This window comes from Dermacentor variabilis, chromosome 2, assembly GCF_050947875.1.
Source record: "Dermacentor variabilis isolate Ectoservices chromosome 2, ASM5094787v1, whole genome shotgun sequence".
NCBI classification, from domain to species: domain Eukaryota; kingdom Metazoa; phylum Arthropoda; class Arachnida; order Ixodida; family Ixodidae; genus Dermacentor; species Dermacentor variabilis.
The window spans coordinates 203522466-203539524 of record NC_134569.1 but is presented as its reverse complement, the minus strand read 5'-3'; positions in this window follow the sequence as shown (position 1 = coordinate 203539524).

Here is a 17059-nt window from a genome sequence, read left to right as displayed (position 1 = left end):
TTTATTTAGTTTTCACGGTTGGCCATAGAATCTTAATATTTTGATGTTTCTAACATTTTTACCTGGCACAAAGTGGTGCCAAACTTTAAACCACTGTAATGTATTTAAGTGTTGCTCACTCTAATGCCTATCTGGTTTTGTTAGTGTTGAAGAAATTTGAATGTCTGATTAGGTAACAGCATTTCAATTTGTCATCGTGGGTCGTTTCAATGAGCTGCTTGGAAATAAGATGCAAAACTTATCACACGCCAGTTGTAGCACTTTTGTTTTGATGACTACGGTATGCACGTTTCAAAAGATGGAAAGGGGGGAAAAAAGCCTCAAGAACATAATCATCCTAGGATTGTCATGTCCTTACAGCTCTGCAATGACGAATACCTCATACATCTTAGGAGCACATTGGTCGCAATGCCTATAGGTACATTTGATAAGAGTATAGCTTGCACCCAGATTTGCCACACAGGTGATGGCTGATGGCTTTTTTTGTCGTCTTCATGTTACTACTATGTATTCAATATTCACTTAGATGTAAAGGCACTGAAGTATCAAATGGCACTCGCATTTCAGGGGACAAAGTGCCCAGCATGTCTGTCACAAAACGTGTTCTAGGGGCTACTTTGCCTTTATTGGCGGCGAGCAGTTACGGAGTCGCCATCTATCGGAAGCGCCTCGCTGGCGTAGTATGAGGGATCGCGCGGCGCGCTCCTCATAAGTTTTGCTGTCAGCGCTCACTGAAAACACCACGCGCGAGCTCTCCCGGAAATTTCTGTAAGTACTTTCGAAACGAGAGAAGTTGCTACTGCCTAAATAATAATCTTGGGCAAACTGAAAGGGCACAATCGTTTACAGACGCTATCTCTTTACCGAATACGTACAGTGAACGCCACTGCGCGCGGTCGCCGCGATGGAGTCTCCCGAACCGGCTTCTTGCGTGAAAGGTAGGTAAACGCTGAGAGCAAACTATGTGAAATATGTTCTTATAGTGTTTGTATTACTAAATGGCGCGTAATAGAACGAAGCCTCAATGCACTATCGCGCAGATTCGCAGCGAGCGACTGCGCGTCTGCATGCTTGTCCGCGCAGTGTTTCGCTTTCCCTGCGCGCGCGTTTTTGCACCGTGCCATGAGCTTTAGGCCGCAGAATATGAGCATTTGACAGTATACAAGTAACCATTGTTGCGTTGGCGCTATCAGAGCTGTTCAAAAATAATTTCATTGTAGAGACTTCGACACCTACGGGGACTACGATGTGCCGTCGCGACGATTTAATCTTTTTTTTTCTATATTCTTTGACCTTTCAATATTATTTCTCGAGTTGCGTCGCACTGTATGTTTATCGGGGTTCTCAGCGTGCAATTTGCAGCTGCTACTTTTTTTGTAATCGAGTGCATTAATTTATAACACAAACATGACCATATGCCATGCTTTCTTTAAATGTGCTTCTTACCGCTGCCTTTCCACTCCACTGAACTTGCCAGTGTCTATAGTATCGACAAGTTCATAGACCAAACCGTCATGACATTAGTCGGGCAGCAGACTCGAACGAGCGTTCAGTGCGTGTTTTCAGAACATCGCAGACCGGGTGCCGCAGCAGAAATCTCCCTCGCGTCTGTGTTTGCTGCACACCCGAGTTGTAGCCGATGACTGTTTGCTGGTTTTATGTTTCGTGAGCCAAGCTTCACGCAGCTTCTTCTCCTGCGGTTACGTGTGAATAAGGCTGACACCGGCCTCCGTTACGTGCGTCCGGCCCTGCGGCACCGAGCAGTAGTCTACCATGTTGCGCGCCTTCAAAGGCAGCCACTATCTATTGTAGTGCTTTCAAACGTTGTAAAGGAGACACTCGAAGCGAGAAAATTTCGCCACTAAATGAGGACCGCAGCGTACGAGGGAATTTAAACTCGTTTTCAGTTCGCTTCGGCGCTCCCGAAGCAGCCGACGCGGCCGCTATGTCCACGTGATCACTCCTAGCACGTCACGCCGACGGTGGCGCCAGCTGTTCCAGTGGTGGAGATTGGGGTCAATAGGTAAATGGACACCAGATGCTCTGTGTACAGTGTAATCGGTGTACTTGTCTGGAGTGCTTGAAAGATGTGCTACGGGCTGTACTCGCACTGTCTGAAGATAATGCATGGTTCTAGAAAGCCTGCAGCTGAGCATCTGCCACCATACTGAAGGAACTGTCCTAATTTATTTTGTTGATGTGGTTGAAATTTAGGAGCTGTAATGAATAGTTGTGAATGTGGCAGTGCTGCCAAACGAAAGCACAAATTACACACCTCGACTCACACAATGCACTCTGAAAGTTCTGCTACGTGGTATCTGTGTTTGCTGCTTGACCTTATGGCACCTTTACGAGCAGTCGTAAGTGATTGCAGCTGCCGAGGCTTTATCAACTGGCAAGGTGAAAAAAAATGCTGGGCAACCAGTGTGGCTGCACACTCCGAGATGCAAGCTATCTTGAACCAGGTGTTAGGTAGACAGTACCTGTGCAGCCAAAACATGGTGTTTGTGCCCTGTAGGCAACTGCGTTCACAACTGCCCACAAGCGTGTTGTCACAACAGAAAGTTGAGAACAAGCAGCATTTTTACCGGTGTTTCTTCAAAACATTAGTGCAAGTCATTCTTTCACCAAGGCTGGTAATCATGCATATGTAATGAGAACAGGGCATTTGTGACACACAAGGGGTCATGTGTCAAGTTTAATTAAATCAGTATTCTATGAGGCGGAATTATAGAAAAGTATACCTTTTGTTCCTCTGGGGTCTCTTGGAGAGATGACCATTTCCGGCAGTTTTGACTTTTTATGTCTAGATTTGGTGTGCATATTGCAACTATAACTAACAGTCAGTGCTCTGTCCTGCCCAGTTTTTATGCTGTCCTTGTGATATTAGCAATATTTTACAGTTCAGCTGAGCGAAGTATGTCGTGACTACTACTAGTTTTCATGTTCAACTTTTGTGCAGTGCTCACTAGTTATTACTAGCCATGTTTTGTTCACATATGCGCTTGGATTGTTGTGCGAAGTGACACGGACACAGACTACAAGCAGACCCCCCAGGACTAGCTCTAACTCTCAACAAAATTTTTATTGAAACGAAGAACACGCACGCACGCACTCGCGCACTCGCGCGCGCGCGCGCACGCACGCGCGCACGCACACACGCGCACGCACACACGCGCACGCACACGCGCGCACGCACGCGCGCACGCACACGTACGCGCACGCACGCACACGTACGCGCACGCACGCACACGTACGCACACGCACGCACACGTACGTACGCGCACGCACGCACACGCACGCACACGCACACGCACACGCACGCACACGCACGCACACGCACGTACACGCACGCACACGCACGCACATTATATATATATATATATATATATATATATATATATATATATATATATATATATATGTGATTGCAAAAAACCGCAGTATAAGTACATGACAAGGTATGAAGACGTCAGTTAAACATATCAGGAAGTAGGTAAGGGAAGAAAGGAAACAACAAAAGGACAACTACTTCAGATTAACACACGTGTTGTGAAGATACTGAAATTCGCATTCTAACAGAGACAAAGATGCATGGCTAACGCGAGCCTCTCCTAACCTTTTAATGTGGAATGCCTCGATTATTTCCCATGTGGTTTGGCATTTGTGTCTTGAATGTTTGTCTTCAAACAAAGGTTTACAACCGCAGTTGAAACAATGTGACGCTAGATGTGAAGCATTAGGATTGTAAATTGAATGTTTGTGTTCTATTAGACTAATATTAATGCACCTGTCGCTCTGTCCAATGTAAATCTTCCCGCACTTGAGAGGAATCTGATAAACTACACCAGTGTTACAAGGCACAAAAAGGGACACGTGTCTGACGCCGCAATAATCCTTTCTTTTTGCCACCCTGTTCAAGTTTCCTATTTATCATAGGGCACATGATAGGCAACTTGCTGGGGCCGAGAAAGCTTTATCCATGTCATATTCATTGGCCACGTTCCATAAACTATGGGATAATATATGTACATAGGGCACCACAGCAAACTTTTTTTTCTGTTTTTCTCGTTTCTTAGCGGGGCCTTTTACCCATTTTAAAAGCTTTTCGCTGGTTAGGGATAATAAATGCACAGAATAAGTAGCCTTCTCAAGCCTATCTGTTTGTTGTGAAAAACTTTGTTTCATACTGTGTGGACATGACTTAGTAATGGCAAACTTAAGAGCTGAGTTAGCTAGTCACGTCCACATAGTATGAAACAGCTTTTCGCAACAAATAGATAGGCTTGAAAAGGCTAGTTATCCTGTGCATTTATTATCACTAACCTGCGAAAAACTTTTAAAATGGGTAAAAAGCCCTGCTAAGAAACAAGAAAAAGAAAGCTTTGCTGTAGTGCCCTATGTACATACATTAGTCCATTGTTTAGGGAACGTGGCCAATATATATGACATCGATAAAGCTTTCTCGGCCCCGCCACAAGTTGTCTATCATGTGCGCTATGATAAATAGGAAACTTGAACAGGGTGACAAAAAAGAAAAGATGATTGCGGCGTTAGACATGTGTCCCCTTTTGTGCCTTGTAACACTGGTACAGTTTATCAGATTCCTCTCAAGTGCGGGAAGACTTACATTGGACAGAGCGGCAGGTGCGTAAATATTAGACTAAAGGGACACAAACATTCACTTAACAACCCCAATGCTTCACATCTAGCGTCACATTGTTTCAATTGCGGTTGTAAACCTTTGTTTGAAGCCACAAAAATCCTTTCAAGACGCAAATGCAAAATCCCGCAGGAAATAATCGAGGCATTCCAGATTAAAAGAATAGGAGAGACTTGCGTTAGCCATTCACTTTGTCTCTGTTAGAATGCGAATTTCAGTATCTTCACAACACGTCTGTTAATCTGAAGTAGTGTCTTGTTTTCTTTTTTGACCTCCCTACTTCCTGATATGTTTAACTGATGCCTTCATACGTTGTCACGTTCTTATGCTGCGGTTTTTTGCAATCACACACACACATACACACGCACACACACATACATACACACACACACATACACATACATACACACATACACATACACATATACATACATATACACATATACACACATACACACACACACACACACATATATATATATATAATATATATACTTCGTTTCAATAATAATTTAGTTGAGAGTTAGCGCTCATCTTGTCTACTTCTAGTCTGTATCCGTGTCACTTCGCGCTACAATCCCAGATCATGTTACTGTACCAGCTCGCCCAACTTTCTATCCTTGTGTTCGCATAGACACACTCAGACTTGTTCTTTCTTATGAGACCGGTTATTTCTGTACTTTATAATAAGATGCAGTGCTTTTCGGATGAAAACATGTTATATTTGTAGTGAAGTTTAAAAAAACTTTTCTGCTTAAAATTTAATTGAACAAGCCTGTGCCATTAATTCGGCGCTTATGTCTTTGTATTGGTATGGTTTTACTCCTTATCTTCCTTTTTACTTTTAAAATCTGCAAACACTATTATGTAACCATATCTCTTTAATGAAATAATAAATACTTTTCTTCTGACATTTCGTCAGAAATTTTACAATGATTTTGTTGAATTAGGCAACCTTAGACTAGCTGATTGTTATTCTGGTAGCTTAACTTACAATGCCTTGTGGTATATTGAATGGAAGCACATGGTGAAAAATAAACAAAATTATTGGATATAAGCAGGTCACTGGCAGTAAATGGAGCATACATAAATTTTAGGAAATTGTCCATGCTTATATATTAAACAGCATGCACAACTACACATGCAGTTTTGTTTGTAAATGCTGAAACATTATTCTATGTGGAAGCGCTTTGTTGCACCTTGTTCTTTGGCTTTCAGTGCTACCTTTAAGTCACATATGTGAAGGTACTAGTAGAAGCATCCCGTGGAGATGATGACAACTTCCATGAAGAGGTATAAAATGTGTGCTTAAAACGGCAAAGAACTGCTTGACAGGCAAACGTATGCTTCTGTAGTACTGCACTTGTTACCGTCGCCAATCCATGCATTGCTTGCGCTCTATTGCATTCAATATAAGCTACAACAACGAGCTGTGGTGTCTTTCCCTCCTGGTCGAGCTGGTGTTGCTGCGAAAATTTTTGACCAAGAAAAGTGGAGGTTTTTAATTATTTCTGAAATGCATGTAACATCATGCTTTTGGCTGTGTGCTGTTTCCATGGAGTGATAAGTACTGGTGCACCAAGGTGCGGAAGATCCTGTGTCCTTAGTGCAGCGCGCATTGTTATTGCACTCTTCATCCTGCCGGCAGTGTACTATCACTGCAGAGGAAGTTTACGAAAAGCATAGGGTGTGTGCATTGCTGCGATCGTGAAACTTAAATTTTTTGCCTGAAACGGTCGCACGTTACATATGCTACCACATGACGGACCAGAAGCGCAATATTACGACGCCTCAGAGATTCTGGCTCATACTGAACAAGGTAATACCATAGCTAAGGCTAGGCAGCATTCACAACAGCTAGCCTGTCCATTAACTACATGGCTGTAGTGAACGCTAAAATCCTTGCAGGGATAACACCCTTTTGGAAGGGTGTTGTTCATGCTACTCCCATATTGAAAGGGTGGTGTCTGTGTTACGCTTATATAGAAAGGGTGTTGTTTGTTTTACACCCATAGGCAAGCTGACGTCATATTAACACCCTTTCCTTTGTGGGGTGTCAATTTGCACTCCTTTGCTTGGGGTGTAGCAATGCACCCAAAAGGGTGTCACCCATGGGACAGGTCATTTACAGCCTTAAGGGTGTTACAATTTTTAGAGTGACTCTCTACATTGTAGGTAGTAGTGTTTAGTGATTTCATTGTGTGTAGTGGGGGCGTCCTTGTTCTCCGAGTGGTCGGGTGAAGCCTCGCGGTCTGTAAGCGCACGCCCAGCTTCGTGTGCCGCCTCGTTAAGGTTGAGGACGTCGCCGATGTTTGGTCCTAAGTGTGCCAGGAACCAGTATATGACGTGGTTCTTTATCTCTTTCTTTGTAACAATTCTGAGAGCCTGTGCGCAGACTGTGCCTTTTTGGGAAGCTCTGATAGCGGCTATGGAGTCGCTGTAGATATGGGAAAGATTGTCGTCGGTGAGCGCAACAGCGATCGCAAACTGTTCGGCCTGTTCAGGCTTCCTTGCAATTACCGTGGCTGCATATCTTGTGGAGCCGCGGCAGTCCACAACCGCCACTGCGAAAGCTTTGTTTCCCGCGTATGTCGCCGCGTCCACAAAAGCTGAGCGTTCGCGGTTCGCCAAGGCTTGGTTAAGGAGGAATTTTTTCCCTTTTTCTCTATATAAAAATGGGAGGCTGTGTTTTCTATTTAATCTGGAAAAACACTTATGTTTTTTTAAATTCAATTTCTATCCGAAAAGGTCAGTATTTAGCTTTTAAACGTCTGACCATTTTTTGGTGTATAAGGACGTTTTTAAACTTGTTGCCAGCGCCAATGACGAGATTTAGGTTTTTGAAAAAAAAAATGTTTAGGGTGTACACGAATTATTCAGCACTCGAAAAGCGGGCACAGGAAGGAGGACCGCTACAGGTAAAGATTCAAGCGAAAAAAAATGCGGCAGCCTAGTATGCGGCGCGGCCTCGGCGCGGCTACGTAAACCAAGCGTAAACACAGGTAAACATCAAAGACCGCAAGTTTTCTGGGACGTCTTCCGGTGGCTGAGGCCTGTGGCGCCACCTGTAGGAATTTTTTCTTAGAAGGGTCTATATTGGAAGCACCATGGCTGCACGCTGTTCTTTAAATTTAATTTCTTCATAAAATTTGCTTTAGGTTTTATCACTTGTTTCCAATATTGATTAGCATTGCTTGTATTTAAAAATATTCTCCATCTATAGATTCGTGCCTCGAACCACATCCTTTCCTGTTTCTTTTCACCGGAAGCCTACTGCAGCTAAAGCTTCCTATGATATTTTCAGAGAAATTCGGTCCTTAGTTGGAAGTAAAGCCCGTTAGATTAAAGTAGACAGGTGCCTATCTTCTCTTTCTATCTCGCTTTAGATGGTAACGTGGTGTTTCACTGCTCCTTTTATTGGCGCTTGACCAAACTGCCCCGACTTTTGATACAAGAATTGCCATTAGAAAAATTTAGAGCTTCAAGGTCCAGAAAAACAAGGCACGGGGTGTGTAGGGAAATTACTGCACGTCGCCACAGTCCTATGATTGACCGCGCACTTTTTATCGACGTAGCAATCGGCACGGCGACAGGACGCGCTAGCCTTCTGACTCCGATAGCAGGACAAGCCATCAGGCGAATTACCGTAGCTACTAACCAGCTTCTGTGCGGAGCTTGACGCCGCCGCCATCACGCCAGCGCAAGTCTCCATCTTCGCGACGACGTCTCACGTCACACGTCACCGCCGCCGGAAAACTAGGCGGTGCGACCAATGGAAGTGAGGTCGCCAGTCATCATCAGCTACACACCCCTGTGCCTCCGCTAGTAACCATGTGTCATGACAAGATTCGTGTTTTAGTGGACAATGTTGCTACGTTAGCTTTAGTGGACACAGGAGCGAGTGTCTCTGTTATCAGCCTGGATTTCAAAACCCGACTAGGCAGTAAAGTGATGTTTCGCTGGAATGACGCTAATGCATTTCGTGCTGTGAATGGACAGTTGCTCCGACCTATTGGAGTGTGCACCGCAAACGTTTATTTCTCCGATAACGTGTATCAAGCCGAATTTGCAGTGCTTGCTCAATCCACTCAACGTAATTCTTGGCCTCGATTTCCTACGACAGTGCGGCGCCACTGTTGACTGCAGTACTGACGAGCTTCTCGTGTCTGCTCTTGCTGACCAACCTGCTACCTGTTCACGCACTCTCGCTGTCGTTGAATATGCTGTCTTACCGGCACGTTGCTTATTCAGAGTTCGAGTTGCTGCTTGCGGTGTCGACGCCAATACATTTGATGCAATTGTTGAGCCTGTGCCTTCGATGGTTCTGAAAAAAAGTGTGTTCGTACCTCGATGCATCCTCTCTGTGACCTGCGGAACTACACTGTGGGTGCCAAATTTAGCCTTCCAGCTTGTGCTACCCAGCGGTATGCGACTTGCCCCTTTTGAAGTGAATACCCGTATCAGCGTAGGCGCTTTAACTGACGACACCTCACACGAAATCCGAGTACGCGGGGCTGGCCCCAGTGTTCCCGAAGACTCGTTGCCTTCTTTAAAAATGATCCACAAGTCACTGTTTTCACTGAAACGTCAAGCTTTGGTCAGCGCCCGTACCAAGCATGCGTCATTTGATTTCTCGCAGAACGCTAACAAAGTTCGCGTTCCAACTACGCGGGCTCGCCACGGAATCGACAAGGGGTCAGCGCATCCCATCAGGCACAAGCCTTACCGCGTGTCCGCGTCAGAGCGCAAGATCATCGCTCAACAGGATTACGGCATGCAAGCCAAAGGGGGCCATCCACGATTCCTCCAGCCCTTGGGCTGGGCCGGTCATCCTCGTGAAAAAGAACGATGAGGTTTTGTGTCGACTAACGTCGTCTCAATTCTATGTCGAAAATGGATGTGTATCCACTTCGCCGGATAGATGATGTTATCGACTGCCTTTATTTCTCATCCTACTTTTCATCTGTGGACCTCCGATCATGCTACTGGCCCATGTATTCAGCTAACAAAGTAAAACTGATTTTATGACCCCAGACGGCTTGTTTGAATTCAACGTCATGCGATTTGGTTTGTGCAATGCGCCTGCAACATTTGAAAGGTTTGTGTACACGGCACTACGCGGCCTGAAATGGGAGGCTAGTTTGTGTTATCTAGACGTTGTCATTTTTGGCCGCACTTTTGCAATGCACAACCGTCGACTGGACGTTGTCCTGACGTGCCTAGAACAAGCTGCCCTTACCCTGAACTCCAAGAAATGCCACTTCAGCCAACGAGAGGCGCTAGTACTTGGTCATCTAGTAGACAAGCAAGGAGTGCGACCAAACCCACAGAAGGACGCTGCAGTTAGCGGCATTAAAGAACCGCAGCCAGAACGCGACCTGAGGAGCTTCTTGGGTCTTAGCTCGTACTTCCGACGTTTTGTGCTCAACTTTGCAGATACTGCCTACCCTCTGACTTCATTGCTGTGCAAGGATAACCCTTTCACCTGGACAGCAGATTGCGATTTATGGTTTCGCCAGCTGAAGTTCCTGCTCTATTCCGGACCTATACATCGCCATTTTGGCCCCTCTGCTACAACAGAATTGCACGCCTACGCGAGTGGAATCGGCCTCAGCGCCGTCCTCGTCCAGCGTTTTGGTGACGCCGAGCATGCCGTTGCCTATGCCAGCCGTTCGTGGAGCAAGGCCGAACAGAATTACACCGTAACTGGGAAAGAGTGTCTCGCTGTCGTCTATGCGTTCCAGTAGTTTCGCCCATATCTCTACGGGCGCCGCTCCACGATTGTTACTGATCACCATTCACTATGTTGGTTGGTTGGTCTCCGCGACACATCTGGCCGCCTTGCTCTATGGGCGCTACGTTTCCAGGAATTTGACTTTGCAGTCCGTTACAAGAGTGGCCGACATCATGCGGACGACGACTGTATTTCGAGGGTCCCTCTACCAACAAGTGCATGTGGCGGCGACGATTTCGATCAGTTTCTGGCCGCCATCGACGACATTCTTTTTCCCGAGCTGGCTACTTTCCGGGAAGAGGAGCGGGACGACCGCAGCTTGGATGCCCTCTTCGCCTCAGCTGCTCAACCAACAGGTAACAATGGCTTCGCCATCCGAAATGGCCTGCTCCACAGGAAGAATTATTCGGCTGATGGTGCCCGCCTCCTCTTAGTGGTCCCTAAGAATTTAGGAACCCACGTGCTCCGTGCTATGCACGACGACTCGACCGCTGGGCACCTGGGTTTCACCAGAACATACCACCGCACTCAGGGCCGATTCTACGACTAGCATTCGGTGGGATATAGAAATGTATGTGGCCAGTTGTAACAAGTGCCAGCGATACTGTTCCGGTCCTAATACTGTTCCGGTCGGACTCCTTCACCCTGTGGCCCCAGTATTATCTCCTTTCAAAATGGTAGGAGTGGATCTTTTCGGCCCATTCCCGCGCTCAACAAACTACAACCGTTGGATTATAGTCTGCGTTGACCATCTGACGCGTTATACTGAAACCACAGTGACCCCAACGGCGATGTCTCTTGATGTTTCGAGCTTCCTCCTGTCCTCCGTTATACTGCGCTCTGGACACCCTCTTGTTATTGTGAGCGATCGTGGTTGCCAGTTCGGGGCCGACGTAGTCGAAGAGCTGTTGCGTCTCTGGGCTTGCCAGTTTCACCACGCGACCCCGTATCACCCACAGATAAATTGTCTCGTCGAGCTCACTAGCAAAACTTTGACCTACACGCTTTCGATGTACGTCGTTTCCAGGCAGAAAAATTGGGAAGACATCTTGCTTTTTATCACATATGTCTACAACACTGCAAAGCATGAAACTATCGGCTACAGTCCTTTCTATCTTCTTTATGTTAGACCACCCCGCAGCTTCCTTGACACCATTCTACCTTTTAATTCTCATGCGGACTCTTCTATTGCCCAGACTTTCTACCGGGCTGAGGAAGCACGCTGCATATCTCAACTCCGTATGTTGGCATCTCAGGACCGCTCCAAGATCAGCTACTATTCACGACATAAAATGTGTCGCACGACAAAGGGGACGTAGTATGCCTTTGTACACCACTTCGCAAGCGCGGCCTGTTCCAGATGTTTCTGGTTCGTTGCACCGGGCCTTTCGTCATCACCAGTCACCTAAGTGATGTGACCTATTCGATTGGTCTTCTCGTTTCTAATGGCTACGGGCCTAAGAAGACGCAGTTTGTTCACATCGCCCGCCTGAAACGCTGTCATCCCCGTGACTCCAAGTGGACGTAACAGTTACTCGCGCAGTGGGCTTCGTATATGGAGAGAGAAGTGTTACGCTAAAGCTACAGCAAGGACGAAAGAAAAGGAGAACGAAGTGCGCTTGTCTTTGCAGCGGCTCGGTGTCGGCGCGGCCCCTTTTTACCAATTCATCTTTAAATAAACGCAACAATATTTACGTAAGCTTCCTGTACTCCTTGATTACGTTATGCCTCTATGACTGCTGGTATCTTGACTGAATCAAATGCCTTTCTGTAATCTATGAAAGCCATAAAGAGAGGCTGATTGTACTTGGCGGATTTCTCGATTACTTGATTGATGATATCGAAGTGATCCATTGTATCATATCCCTTCCTGAAACCTGCCTGTTCCCTTGGCTGTCTAAAGTCCAATCTTGCCATTGTTCTATTCGAAATTATCGTGCTGAATATTTTATACGATACTGGAAGTAAGCTAATAGGCCTATAATTTTGGAATTCTTTAACCTCTGCCTTTTTGTGGATTAGTTATATGTTGGCATTCTTGCAGTTCTCTGGGACCCTTGAAGTCGACAGACAGTACCTATAAATGGCCGCTAGTTTTTCAAGTATCTTGTCTCTACCATCTTTGATTTAATCGGCTGGTCCATCTTCTCCTGCCGCTTTTCCCCGTTTCATGCCATGCGAAGCCCTTCTAACTTCATCGCAAGTTACAGAAGGAGCCTGTGTAACCTGTTCATTACTACTTCGAATAGAGTGATGTAGAGGGCAGTATATAATTCTTCCGCTGTTTGTACTATATCTTCATGATTGCTGATGATATTACCTTGCCTATATTTCAGTGCATACATCTTGGTTTGTTCGACGCCTAGTTCCCTTCTCACTGTTTTCAGGCTGCGCCCATTTTTTACTGCTCCGTCAGTCTTTCTCGCGCTATAATTTCGAATATGCCTTATTTTCTCCATGTTGATTAGTTTTGACAGCTCCGCGAATTCTATCTGATCTCTTGAGTTTGACACTTTGATTATTTTTCGTTACTTCACCGACATTACGCATGGTTTATTTCAGTATATTTCATAGCCAGTGAAATTGCGGTTTAGTTACCTGGGGTCACATATACTGCACATATGTAAGGTAAGGTATCGGTGCTATATTGGGACGAGGAGATACGGAGTCGCCATCTGTCGGAAGCGCCTTCATTGCGTAGTATGAGGGAACACGCGGCGCGCTCCTCATATGTTTCGCTTACGGCGCTCAATAAAAAACACCACACGGCATCCCTCCTGAACATTTATATAGGTACTCTCAAAACGAGGGAAGCTTTTTACTGTTGATATAATAATCTTGGGCAAACAGACAGCACAGAATCGTTTACAGACGCTCATGGTCAAAATATTAGTATTGTTTAAAATCTTACTACCTAGCAATATGTGTAGCCAAAAAGAAGTATTCTTCCAAAGATCTGTCCTCACTTCTACACACTAACCGTAGAAAGTTTCAGCAATCTATCTCTCCTGATCGTGACACTAATACAGTAACATTACATGACGCTGACAATGTTCTTGTCTCTGCATCTGAGTGTGGTTCAACTTTCAATTCGTTTTTTAGCTCTGTGTTCAACAATGAAGACTGCTCCTCCGTTCCCTGTGTCTCCGACCTTCATTATCGCTTCATGTCCCCTATAAATAAAACTAATACGCGATCTAAAGGTGTCTACATCATGTGGCATTGAAAATATTAATACTAAAATTCTAAAGAACACGTCAGCTATATCTATTCAGATTTTGTACTACATTTTTCAGCGGTCTTTATCAACAGGTCTTTTTCCTGCTGACTGGAAGATAGCCAAAGTTATGCCTATCTTCAAAGATGGAAACAGACACTAACCTGGTAACTACCGCCCCATTTCACTAGCATGCATTTGTTGCAAGCTTCTCGAACACATCATTGCCTCCCATTTATCCCACCATCTTGAATATAACTTTTTCTTTCAAAATCAACATGGTTTCCATAAAGCCTTGTCTTGTGACACCCAACTATTGCAATTTACGTCAGATTTACATTATGGCATGAATAACAGCAAAATCATTGATTGCATCTTTCTCGATTATGCAAAAGGCTTTGACAGAGTTGCTCACTGTCTAATAGCTAAATTAACTGCTCTTAGGAGTGACTCATTAGCATTATCCTGGCTTCGCAATTTCTTAACAAATCGGCAACAGTTCATATCTGTGAATAGCTTTAGCTCCTCCACGTCTGTTTTACCGTCAGGTGTACCCCAGGGTAGTGTGCCAGGCCCTCTTCTTTTCCTAATTTTTATCAATGGTTTGCCGAGTAACATTCCCTCCTGCATAGGCCTTTTTGTGGATGATTGCGTAGTTTACAGAAGGATTAACTGTCATGATGATCACCTAACTTTGCAAAATGACCTTCACCTAGCGAATCAGTGGTGCGACCGTTGGCAAATGACACTTAACACATCTAAGTGCTGCAGCGTTCTTTCCTTCACCCGTATGAAATCATACCCGTAGAAAAAGTTATTGAGAAGGCATTGAACGCTCGTTAGTCAATGTTGAGTTTTTTATTGAGGAATTATTGAGTTTGTTGGAGAATTGTTGGGTTGAGTGTTGAGGACTGTTGAATATTGGCCACTGAAATTTAATTGAAACACCATTGGGTACCTCAATGTTGAATAATTATTAAGTTATGATTGAAAGTCCATTGTGCTTAGACGGCTCGTTGTGTTCGTTTTGTTGAATGGTTGTTCAGTTACCATTGATTCTCCGTTGAACTTACGTTGTGATAGTTCTGTTGTTGAATTATTGCCACAGCACTGAAAAGGACATTGTGGCACAGTTGAGATGGCATTGAGATTTCAGAAGTCGCCATTGAAATATGATTGACGTTCCGTTGGGCTAGTGGATTTTTATTCATATATTGAAATTGCTTTGCTGTTCACACTTGCATGCCTCGGTGCCTGCTCATAACTTTCCCAAACACAAACAAAATCAAAGGAGAGACTCATCAACTTGAAGCACCTTTATTTACACCAAAGATGCGTGCACGTGAAACATTATTACAGTACATAAGGCACCCCTACATCGAACCTGGAGACACAGGCTAGTACCTACAGCATTCTAGCAGTGTAAATACATCTAAAAAAACCTATACATATGAATTCAATCAAAACGATCATTGTGGTCTTCACTTTCGACTTAACTTTATGACTAGATGGCAAAGGGACTCAAAAGGCAGGGCTTAAACATACCCTTGTAACAACCAACTTTGAACACATGAACACTTGAAGCTGCTTGCGTGTGAATACACAAAATACATCTGAATATGTTACATTAAAATGTTTCGTACACTAACACATCACAGGAAGAGCTACAGCTGACTGTGAGAAGGAAAAATAACAGACTTGAAACAAATGACTTTACGTAAATATTTACAAGCTTTATCACACGTCTTTCACCGCGATTAAAACAACAGAGATGAGAGCTTGCTAGTGAGTCAGCCACATATCAACGGGTGTCTCTTGCACGACGCCAAGGTGCTTCTGGCGTAGAACACTTTAGCACCTGGGAATTTGCTGCATACGTGACCTGTGAGAAGGGAATGTGGATAGAAAATGAGATTACGCGTATTAAGAATCTGCCACACAATGCACACAACTACGCACGAAATAGAAGTAAACACTATACTGGCAAGTAAAAATTTGCGACTCTGTACGAGTGCCGTGGAGAAAAGGAAGAAATGGGTTACTACGGTAAATGTTAACTAAAACACGCACAGCGATGTTTCACAGCGGGGGAAAATATTCCCTGCTCTCTCGCAGAACCAAAGACCACGCGACAGTGCATAGCCGATACCAAGCAGATATGGAATCTTTGGGTAGAAGTCCAGCAGAAGGAATGACCTAAAGATACGCCGAGAGCGATGCGAGCGTGAGCGTGCCTGTACGCGTGAGAACATGTACCGCTTCTTTAAAGCTAGCCGCTCCGGCGTGGCTCCGATCATCCCGCGCGATTTGTGTGCAGAACGTCGCGTACTACGTACACGCCCTTGCGCGTTTTGCGCGGTAACGTCCGCGCAGTGAGCTAGCTTCATGCGCGCGTCATTCTTCACCGCGCAAACGGTACTCGAGTGCGACGCTTAGCTCGAGGCGACAACGCGCCGATTGGCGCTCCTTTCGCTTCTGGAAGCAATGCACATTTGGATCGGTCCAACTCAAAGAGGCAGCAGAGAACGGTGGCATGTTTCGGTTATTGCCTATTACGCCTTCAACGGCAACCCGCCGCGCTAGATAAAGATGCTTACTGCGGTAGTTTTGGCGGTGATAGGCGATAAAGTGAGCCCGTTGGCGGCTGTGTTTTTTGCCGACGTCGTCACCACACCTCTGTTCATTTGCGCTGTGTATCCGTGTACAGTCACCGCGCGGAAGCTGTGACTATTCGGTTGGCCGTTCTCCGTAAATCCCAAAGAGGCGAAATATATTTCGCGGTGCGTCGCATCATTAGACGCAACCAAAATCGAGGCGCGCTTAACCACTACGGCAGAAAAGGTGATCACACTAACCGTATGGTATACGATGAGCCACTACGAAAAAAAAATAATTCTAATGTTCCACGTGCAAAATCAACGATCTGATTATGATGCACGTCGTAGTTGGGGACTCCGTATTAATTTTCACTTCCTGGAAATATTTACGTGCATACACTGCACAACGCACGAGCGTTTTTCCATTCCGCTCCTTTGGAATGCGGCCGCTGCAGGAATCGTATCTACGACCTCGAGCCACAAATTGCCACGGCCGCCGCCATAGTTACGAAATGTGTAAGCGTGAAGTGCAACACTGCCTTCCGGTACGAGTGTGGTACAAGCGCAGCACAGCTGCAAGCCTGCTGCACAATTATTTGTCGCGGTTCTCCGAAGCTCGTAGTGCCTGCCTAAATACCTTAAAAGGCAGCGCGCCCCTCACGTATCGGAACGCGATAACAAGCGCTTAGGCGGCCCACGTGAGCCCCCACGAAAGATGACGTGGCCACTATACAAAATTATCACTGCGCAGAGAACCCGATCCTTATGTTCCAACTGTGTTCTCTCATACAAATGAAGGAAACGTTATTAGACAGGAACAAATGAAGCAATGCAATTTTACGCACATG